Consider the following 10,462-nt stretch of genomic DNA (forward strand, 5'->3'; position numbering starts at 1 on the left):
TTGTAGTTTTGCAACAGCTGGATGTACCCCCCCCCCCCCCAATGTGAATGTACAGGGTACACTCACATGGGCGGAGGTTTACAGTAAGTATCCAGCTGCAAGTTTGAGCTGCGGCGAATTTTCTGCCGCAGCTCAAACTGCCAGCGAGAAACTACTGTGAACCCCCGCCCGTGTGACTGTACCCTAAAAACACTACACTACACTAACACAAAATAAAATAAAAAGTAAAAAACACTACATATACACATACCCCTACACAGCCCCCCTCCCCAGTAAAAATGAAAAACGTCTGGTACGCCACTGTTTCCAAAACGGAGCCTCCAGCTGTTGCAAAACAACTACTCCCAGTATTGCCAGATAGCCACTGACTGTCTAGGCATGCTGGGAGTTTTACAACAGCTGGAGGCACCCTGTTTGGGAATCACTGGCGTAGAATACTCCTATGTCCACCCCTATGCAATCCCAAATGCGCATGGCACTCTCACTTTGGAGCCCTGTCGTATTTCAAGGCAACAGTTTAGGGTCACATATGGGGTATCGCCGTACTCGGGAGAAATTGTGTTACAAATTTTGGGGGGTATTTTCTGCTATTACCTTTTTTAAAAATGTAAAATTTTTGGGAAAACAAGCATTTTAGGTAAAAAAAAATTTTTTTTTTACATATGCAAAAGTCGTGAAACACCTGTGGGGTATAAAGGTTCACTTAACCCCTTGTTACGTTCCCCGAGGGGTCTAGTTTCCAAAATAGTATGCCATGTGTTTGTTTGTTTTTTTTGCTGTTCTGGCACCATAGGGGCTTCCGAAATGCGGCATGCCCCCAGAGCAAAATTTGCTTTCAAAAAGCCAAATGTGACTCCTTCTCTTCTGAGACCTGTAGTGCGCCAGCAGAACACTTTTCACCCCCATATGGGGTGTTTTCTGAATCGGGAGAAATTGGGCTTCAAATTTTGGGGGGTATTTTCTGCTATTACCCTTTTTAAAAATTTAAAAATTTTGGGAAACCAAGCATTTTAGGTAAAAAAAAAATATATATTTTTTACATATGCAAAAGTCATGAAACACCTGTGGGGTATTAAGGTTCACATTACCCCTTGTTACGTTCCCCGAGGGGTCTAGTTTCCAAAATGGTATGCCATGTGTTTTTTTTTGCTGTCCTGGCACCACAGGGGCTTCCTAAAGGTGACATGCCCCCCCAAAACCATTTGTCACTCCTTCCCTTCTGAGCCCTCTACTGCGCCCGCCGAAAACTTTACATAGACATATGAGGTATGTGTTTACTCAAGAGAAATTGGGTTTAAAATACAAGTAAAAATTTTCTCCTTTTTACCCCTTGCAAAAATTCTAAAATTGGGTCTACAAGAACATGCGAGTGTAAAAAATGAAGATTTTGAATTCTCTCCTTCACTTTGCTGCTATTCCTGTGAAACACCTAAAGGGTTAATACACTTACTGAATGTCATTTTGAATACTTTGGGGGGTGTAGTTTTTATAATGGGGTAATTTATGGGGTATTTCTAATATGAAAACCCTTCAAATCCACTTCAAAACTGAACTGGTCCCTGAAAAATAGTGAGTTTGAAAATTTTGTGAAAAATTTCAAAATTGCTGCTGAACTTTGAAGCCCTATGGTGTCTTCCAAAAGTAAAAACTCGTAAATTTGATGATGCAAACATAAAGTAGACATATTGTATATGTGAACCAAATTTTTTTTTATTTTGAATATCCATTTTCCTTACAAGCAGAGAGCTTCAAAGTTAGAAAAATGCAAAATTTTCATTTTTTTCATCAAATTTGGGGATTTTTCACCAAGAAAGGATGCAAGTTACCATAAAATTTTAACACTAAGTTAAAGTAGAATGTGTCACGAAAAAACAATCTCGGAATCAGAATGATAACTAAAAGCATTCCAGAGTTATTAATGTTTAAAGTGACAGTGGTCAGATTTGCAAAAAACGCTCTGGTCCTTAAGGTGTAAAATGGCCTGGTCCTTAAGGGGTTAAAGCTATAAACTATCAGTCCCAGCAAAGCCTGTGAGGAACCTGCATCCAGGTTACATCGAGAGACACTGTATACTCGTAAAGACTGTTGCATAAAAGTTTAAATAAAAGTTTCCAGTTATCTCATAAAATCTGCTGTGGACATTCCGTTTATTATCCCTGCCGTTTGTGGGCCGGTTGGCGGCAGGACCTCTAATACTAAGCAAACCACACCCTGGCGTCACGACAAGTAAGGGTTAATACCACCAAACCCTGTAATATCATTGCAACACCCCAGACACCACACACGCAGTGAACTCTGAGCCGTGACGGATATCTAGGGACCACAGACGCCACGACCCCTCGATTTATTGCTATGGGAGGAGGTGTGACGGCTACGTATTAGCCATCACGCCCCCTCCCATAAACATGAATGGAGGGGGCGTGGCGCGATGTCAGGAACACGGAAACTCCAAGCTTCCTTGTTCGGGACGCCGCTGCAGCCGGTCCAGAGATCCCAGGGGTCCCCAGTGACCATTTTTTATAGTAGTACCCCTTTAAAGGGGTTGTGCAGTGAAAAGTGTCAGATCGTGGGGGTCCAAACCCCAGCGATCACCGGAACTGTCCCCGGCGCTCCATTCATTCTCTGTGGGAGTGATGGAGAGACCTGAGTGCTGTACTCGGGCACCTCCGGCGCTCCCATAAAATAAATGTGCCGTCCCCAGCACACGCTCTTTTTAGAGAGCCGGGCCTGTTCAGAAGATCACAGGGGGTCCGACCTCCAACCTGTGGATAGGAGATAAGTTACTTTCCGTTGCACAACCCCTTTTTACAACTACAAAGCAGCCTGTGTTTGTCAAATCAACAGAATGGTACACAATTGTGTGTTGTAGTGTAGCTGTGCCACGTGGGACGCGTATATATAAAGGAAGGACAGCACTCTGTGGCGGAATCAGTAATAATGGGTTCATGATGAGGGTTGTAGTTCCTGATATGTCATCTGGCTGGAGTGGTGTAACCCTACATCCCCCTTGTGGACCCACAATGTCCTTTTCAAAGAATCTGTCCCCCTTACACAAGAACCAGGCCTCCACTTCTGTATTCAGGGTTTTGTAAACTTTATCCCTGAGGCAGATAAACGCGTTGCAAGTACTTAGTAACGTTGCAGGAATTCGGTACAGTCATTTGTTATACAACTTTGTCACTGTCCCTTTAGAGTTGTGTATTATATACAGACTTGTCATTTTTGGAGATACTTAAAGAGGCACTCCACTGGCCGGCGTTCGGAATTTAAATGTTCCAAACGCTGGCCAGTGGAGTACCCCTTTAAATGCGGTTCTGCCACTTCTAGTTCTGCCTTGGTACGTTCTTAGGAATGTCTCTTTTGAATGTCTGCTCCAGTACTCTCTCTGCAACCGTAATGTCTCTTGAGGATGTAGACCAGTGTTTCCCAACCAGGGTGCCTCCAGCCGGTGCAAAACTACAACTCCCAGCATCCTAGCATCACGATTTTACCATCCTACTTCTCACGATTTTTAACTTTGAAATCCCACAAAACTGCATGCCAAGTCATATCCACTCAACAGGTGAGGACTTCCAAAGGGCAGTGGGGGATATCGGCGCTGGCCAAGATCGGACACGTCCGGTGAGTAAAAGATTTTTTATTCAAATGCAACGCGTTTCACCGCACTTAGGCGGCTTCATCAGGCACGGGGATCCGATGAGCCCACTGAGCCACCAACATATTTAATTTAATCGCCGCATTGATCACCGCATCTAAAGGGTTAAAGAAAGGGAGTTGCGGGATCACCATGATAAGCGGTGAGTGCCATGCTACTGACAGCCAGAGGCGAGCACAGTGTCTGTGCTTGCTTCAGTTACTTAAAGGGGTATTCCAGGATTTTTTTTATGTGACTATGCTACAGGGGCTGTAAAGTTAGTGTAGATCATAATATAGTGTCTGTACCTGTGTGTGACGGTTTTCTCACAATTCTTCTGTGATTATCGCCCCAATATTTATTTTTAACAGCATACAAAATTACTCAGGTCTCGGGATTTCCCAGGATGCAGTGCGTCGAGACCTGACATCTCTAGTCAGGTGATCAGAGCGAGTCTGTCCTGCTTCAATGGGTGGAGTGACCGCTGGGTGGAGAAGAGTTCATTTTGCAACAGCTGTAGGCACCATGATTAGAAAACACTGGTGTATTGCATTGAAGGGATCACAGGTGTGTTTCAATGGGTGGGGTGGCTGATGTGTGGGAGGGAGGAAAGTGACCTCATACTTACAAACTATGGGATGTGTAGTTTAGATAACGAAATTCAACAGGAAATACCCAGTTCTAGCAGGTATGTACTGCTAAAATCACCATAGGGTGGATAACCCCTTTAAGGTTCCAGGATGCCCAATGTACTGAACAGGTTAAAATTATAGTCGGAGGGCAAACATACAAAATCAGCGGGGGTGTAAAATATTTTTTTCCTTCACTGAAATGCAGTTCCCTGGAGAGACGGACCTCACTAACAAGGTGGACTGTGGTAAATGTGCAGAACCCCTCTCTACTTACTTCTATGGACTATGCTGAGAATCAACTCCATTGGGGTATCCAAGAGGAACCCCCTGACTTATATAATACCTTCTGATAATATCTCTGACATAAGCCACATTAGTCCTATGCAGTGTTTCCCAACCAGGGTGCCTTCAGCTGTTACATAGTTACATAGTTAGTACGGTTGAAAAAAGACATACGTCCATCAAGTTCAACCAGGGAATTGAAGGGTAGGGGTGTGGCGCGATATTGGGGAAGGGATGGGATTTTATATTTCTTCATAAGCATTAATGTTATTTTGTTCCAGGAATGTATCTAATCCTGTTTTAAAGCTGTTAATTGTTCCTGCTGGGACCAGTTCCTGAGGTAGACCGTTCCATAAAATCACAGTCCTCACGGTAAAGAAGGCGTGCCGCCCCTTTAGACTAAACCTTTTCTTCTCCAGACGGAGGGAGTGCCCCCTCGTCCTTTGGGGGGGTTTAACCTGGAACAGTTTTTCTCCATATTTTTTGTATGGGCCATTAATATACTTATATACGTTTATCATATCCCCCCTTAAACGTCTCTTCTCAAGACTAAACAATTGTAACTCCTTTAATCGCTCCTCATAGCTAAGATGTTCCATGCCCCATATTAGTTTAGTCGCGCGTCTCTGCACCCTTTCCAACTCCGCAGTGTCCCTTTTATGAACAGGCGACCAAAACTGAACAGCATATTCCAGATGAGGCCGTACCAATGATTTATAAAGGGGGAGTATTATGTCCCTGTCCCTTGAGTCCATGCCTCTTTTGATACATGACAATATCCTGCCGGCTTTGGAAGCAGCAGCCTGACATTGTGCTATTCTGTAGTCTGTGATCTACAAGTCCCCCAGATCCTTCTCTACCAGTGACTCTGCCAGTTTAATCCCCCCTAAGACATACGACGCATGCAGGTTATTAGTACCCAGATGCATAACTTTACATTTATCCACATTGAACCTCATTTGCCAAGTGGATGCCCAGACAGTTAGTCTATCCAAGTCATCTTGTAACTTATACACATCCTCTATAGACTGTACCCCCCCCCCTCTTTATACACAGCCCCCTCTATATACACATCCTCTATAGACTGTACCCCCCCCCCTCTTTATACACAGCCCCCTCTATATACACAGCCCCCCTCTATATACACAGCCCCCCCTCTATATACACATCCTCTATAGACTGTACCGTACTACAAAGCTTGGAGTCATCTGCAAAGATAGAAACTACAACTCCCATCTCGGCCTTTTGGCTAAGATCAAGTGTAGTATTTGTTCTTATCATTTTCTGCCAGTGGATGGGAAACGATGGTTGGGACGGGTGGGGATGGGTGCTGCATGAAGGGGGCAGGTGTACAAGGGCGTTCCGGGGCTGGTTCTGAGGAATCAGCTTGACGACTGCCCCGATGTGACCTGTTCTCTCCGGGTCTCGCCATGAGGCTGAGAGGGTCTAGAGCCGAGGTACTTTAGTGCCTTGGGGAGTGGTGACCCCAAGGTGCTGAAACTCACTGGGTGTACTGGCACCATGAACTCTTCACCTTGTGGCACTAACCTCTTGATTCCCGCCCTTCTGAATCACTTTGTGCGTGTTGTGTGTCCACAGGATTGTCAGGATGCGGTAGCCCTTCTGGGTGTCCCTCCTAGCGGTCTAGGGGAGGTGTGTGTGGCCATCAGGTTCCGCACCTCCCTGCAAAAACCCCGGGTACTCCTGCATGGGCAGGGCACCGACCATTAAAGGGGTACTCCACTGAAAAACATTTTTTTTTTAATCAACTGGTGCCAGAAAGTTAAACAGATTAATCCTTCCAGTACTTATCAGCTGCTATATGATCCACAGGAAGTTATTTTCTTTTTTGAATTTCCTTTCTGCCTGACCACAGTGCTCTCTGCTGACACCTCTGTCCATGTCAGGAACTGTCAAAGAGCAGGAGAGGTTTTCTATGGGGATTTGCTCCTACTCTGGACAGTTCCTAAAATGGACAGAGGTGTCAGCAGAGAGCACTGTGGTCAGACAGAAAGGAAATTCAAAAAGAAAACTTCCTGTGGAAGCAGCTGATAAGTACTGGAAGGATTAAGATTTTTTTCATAGAAGTAATTTATCTTAATCTGTTTAACTTTCTGGCATCAGTTGATTTAAAAAAAAAAATGTGTTCCAGTGGAGTACCCCTTTATTGGCTCTGCGGGCAGATAACTTGGATAACGCCAAGGGGGATGCCGGGAGCATTTGTGGTCCCTTAGTAGCTTCGGCGAAAAGGGACATCGAACCTGGATCCTCGCAGGTACCTTTTGGTCTGGAGGAGAAGGGGGAGGTTTGTTGGGGGCCGTCTCTCCTGACGGAGAAGGGCGTGCGATAGACCGCATTCTTTGTGCACGTTTTTATAGTGTAACACGTTTTGCACTTTTTCTTGCACTTCGGGTGATTTACGAGCACGTTCCGTTTGAGAAACTACAACTCCCAGCATGCCCGGACAGCCCTTGGCTGTCCGGGCATGCTGGGAGATGTAGTTTTGCAACATCAAGCACCCAGGAGAGGACCCCTCAAACCATTGTAAATCCCATAATCCAGCAAGCAGCTTCTATTTCATCCTAATATGGGGTGCGGACGCGTAGATAAGAAAGTCTCGTTGTAATAGGGAGGTCCTCTGCTGCTAAACAAGGGAACAATGAATTATTCACGTTGTTGTTTACGGACAGACGATGCGTTCAGCTGGTAGGAATTATCCGAGAGCGAGAGGCGGAATTATGAGATAATGCGGAGATTGCATGTTATGTGTTTCCAGTTTGTTCACGGTGGTGAGGAGAAAAATGAAAGTCCACTCATGACTGTGGGGGGATACATGGGGGCGCTCGCTACGGTGCTATTGTGATTTACCGCTGCGGTATGTGAAATAGGCGGTGCTCATTTGTAACATAGAAACATAGAATGTGCCTGCAAATAAGAACCATGAAGTCCGTCTTGTCTGACCACCCGTGATCTCCTGCCCTGCTTTTCCTCAGTGTACAGAGCCCTGCTTGTCCTCAGTGTACAGAGTCCTGCTTGTCCTCAGTGTACAGAGCCCCGCTTGTCCTCAGTGTACAGAGTCCTGCTTGTCCTCAGTGTACAGAGTCCTGCTTGTCCTCAGTGTACAGAGTCCTGCTTGTCCTCAGTGTACAGAGCCCCGCTTGTCCTCAGTGTACAGAGTCCCGCTTGTCCTCAGTGGACAGAGCCCTGCTTGTCCTCAGTGTACAGAGCCCTGCTTGTCCTCAGTGTACAGAGTCCTGCTTGTCCTCAGTGTACAGAGCCCCGCTTGTCCTCAGTGTACAGAGTCCCGCTTGTCCTCAGTGTACAGAGCCCCGCTTGTCCTCAGTGTACAGAGCCCGGCTTGTCCTCAGTGTACAGAGTCCTGCTTGTCCTCAGTGGACAGAGCCCTGCTTGTCCTCAGTGTACAGAGCCCCACTTGTCCTCAGTGTACAGAGCCCCGCTTGTCCTCAGTGTACAGAGCCCTGCTTGTCCTCGGTGTACAGAGGCCTGCTTGTCCTCAGTGTACAGAGCCCCGCTTGTCCTCAGTGTACAGAGCCCCGCTTGTCCTCAGTGTACAGAGCCCTGCTTGTCCTCAGTGTACAGAGTCCTGCTTATCCTCAGTGTACAGAGCCCTGCTTGTCCTCAGTGTACAGAGCCCTGCTTGTCCTCAGTGTACAGAGCCCTGCTTGTCCTCAGTGTACAGAGCCCTGCTTGTCCTCAGTGTACAGAGCCCTGCTTGTCCTCAGTGTACAGAGCCCCGCTTGTCCTCAGTGTACAGAGTCCTGCTTGTCCTCAGTGTACAGAGCCCTGTTTGTCCTCAGTGTACAGAGCCCCGCTTGTCCTCAGTGTACAGAGTCCCGCTTGTCCTCAGTGTACAGAGTCCTGCTTGTCCTCAGTGTACAGAGCTCTGCTTGTTCTCAGTGTACAGAGTCCTGCTTGTCCTCAGTGTACAGAGCTCTGCTTGTTCTCAGTGTACAGAGTCCTGCTTGTCCTCAGTGTACAGAGTCCTGCTTGTCCTCAGTGTACAGAGCCCTGCTTGTCCTCGGTGTACAGAGCCCTGCTTGTCCTCAGTGTACAGAGCCCTGCGTAATAGCCTGGGGGGGGGGGGAGTAGGGTATGGGGAGTGTAGCTGTGCGGTGACTAAAGGGTGCTTGTTAACCATTGCTATTCGTGACGCCAGGGTGGGGGCTCCTCAGTAATGCTTGTGTGGTGTCCCGATACCGTATTACATACGTTACCTTGTGGTGAGGTCCCCAAAGTCAGAGTCCCTAGGAACAGTGGGGGTCCCCTTCCTTAGTTAACCCCTCGTCACCCCTCAGTTAGCTATAATTAATGTAAATATAAGTGTAAAGATGTATATTTAATGTTGTTACCTTATTTGCGTCGCAGGACCTGCGGGTCATGTGACCAAGTTGCAGAACTCTATGGTTTTTGCTAAAGGACCTTTGGTGGTTATGAACATGTGATCACCCACAATCCATTGTAACGGTGAGTGACAGCTGATTGGACCAATCCAAAACGGCCAGCCCCTGCCCATATAAGGGAGCTGCGCCATCTTGATAGCTCTCTTGTTCCTGCGCTGCCAAGCAAGCAGCATCATTGCTCTTGGGTTGCTGATTCTGGACGAGGTAGGACCTCCGCAGCTTACAAGACAAATTACTAGGCCTAAGCCTTGCGGCCTAAGCCTGCGCTAGAGACGGATAGTTCATACAATTCCCTGCTATCTCCGCAAGATCTCCGGACCTAATCAAACCCTAAATCCGGCGGATCTATGCAAATACAATCCTCTAAAGCTAAAGAGAACTTTCCGGTCCTAAGCAACTGTCAGTCACTGCTGTGCTGTTTAAATAGACTCTGTTGTCTGGACTGTTACCGTTATTGCAAATACAGAAAATCTTCAGTAAAGATTCCGCAAGTTTTAAGTTCAGCACTGCTGTGGTCAATCTATTTATTTCACACTCACCTATCGCTCTTGGGAAGGGTGGCGATAGGCCCAGCATCACTACAGAGTTGTAACCCGCACCCTGGCATCACGAGTGACAAGGGTTAACAGCGCCCTTTATACTACTGAACAGCAACACCCCAACTACCCTACACCCCCACAAGGCTTTATTCCCCAAGTTTACCACACTTGTCCTACCGCCACCCTTCCCAAGAGCGATAGGGAAGTAAATAATAATGGAATGTCCACAGCCGGAGAGTTTGCTGAAACAGTTGTAACTTTTACTGAAGATTTTGTGCAAGCTTCATAACCGGAACAGTTAATATACATGCAAGCTTTCTTTGGAGATTGACAAAGGTTTAGACTTTAGCAATTTAGAGTCTTTAGGATAATATGTGCTGTTCCACTGGATTTAGGGGATTTAGCTGCGGTCCAGTAGTCACGCTAGCTTTAGCGGGGATTAGTTTAGAACTCACGGTTTAGTTCCGCTGAGGCCGGTAGGTTTTCATGCCTAGCGTGTCTTTGCAAGTTGCGCAGATCCGTCCTGTTAGTCCGGCATCCACGAGAGCAGCAACTCAAGAGAGCGATAATTGGCTACAGCTCCCTCATATGGGCAGGGGCTGGACTAGTGCTAATTGGTCCAATACTTGTGTCAATCACCATTACAAAGGATTATGGGCAACACGTGACCCAAGGACCTCCAAAGGTCCTCCAACATACCATAGAGGATATTAACATGGTCACATGACCGAAGGTCCTGCGACGCTAAACAAGGTAAGTAATATACATTATATTAAATATACCTTATTACTAAATATATACATGTATTAACAGTATAGAATTTGAGTAGAGGAGAGGCGACTAGGGGCTGTCCCACCTGAGGGCATTGAGCTGTGTGAGGGGCCCCTAAATTTCTGATGGCAGCCCTGTCTGGGGGTCCTGAGTGGTGTCAGTCCGCCCCTGACCAACACCATG

General features: G+C 46.6%; 1 pseudogene; it reads left to right on the top strand.

The window, feature by feature from the left end:
• The first annotated feature begins 5,777 nt into the window (after nt 1-5,777).
• Nucleotides 5,778-5,854, top strand: LOC130290122 (U2 spliceosomal RNA; annotated as a pseudogene).
• The last annotated feature ends 4,608 nt before the right edge of the window (nt 5,855-10,462 follow it).

This window comes from Hyla sarda, chromosome 8 (genome assembly GCF_029499605.1).
Source record: "Hyla sarda isolate aHylSar1 chromosome 8, aHylSar1.hap1, whole genome shotgun sequence".
NCBI classification, from domain to species: Eukaryota; Metazoa; Chordata; class Amphibia; order Anura; family Hylidae; genus Hyla; species Hyla sarda.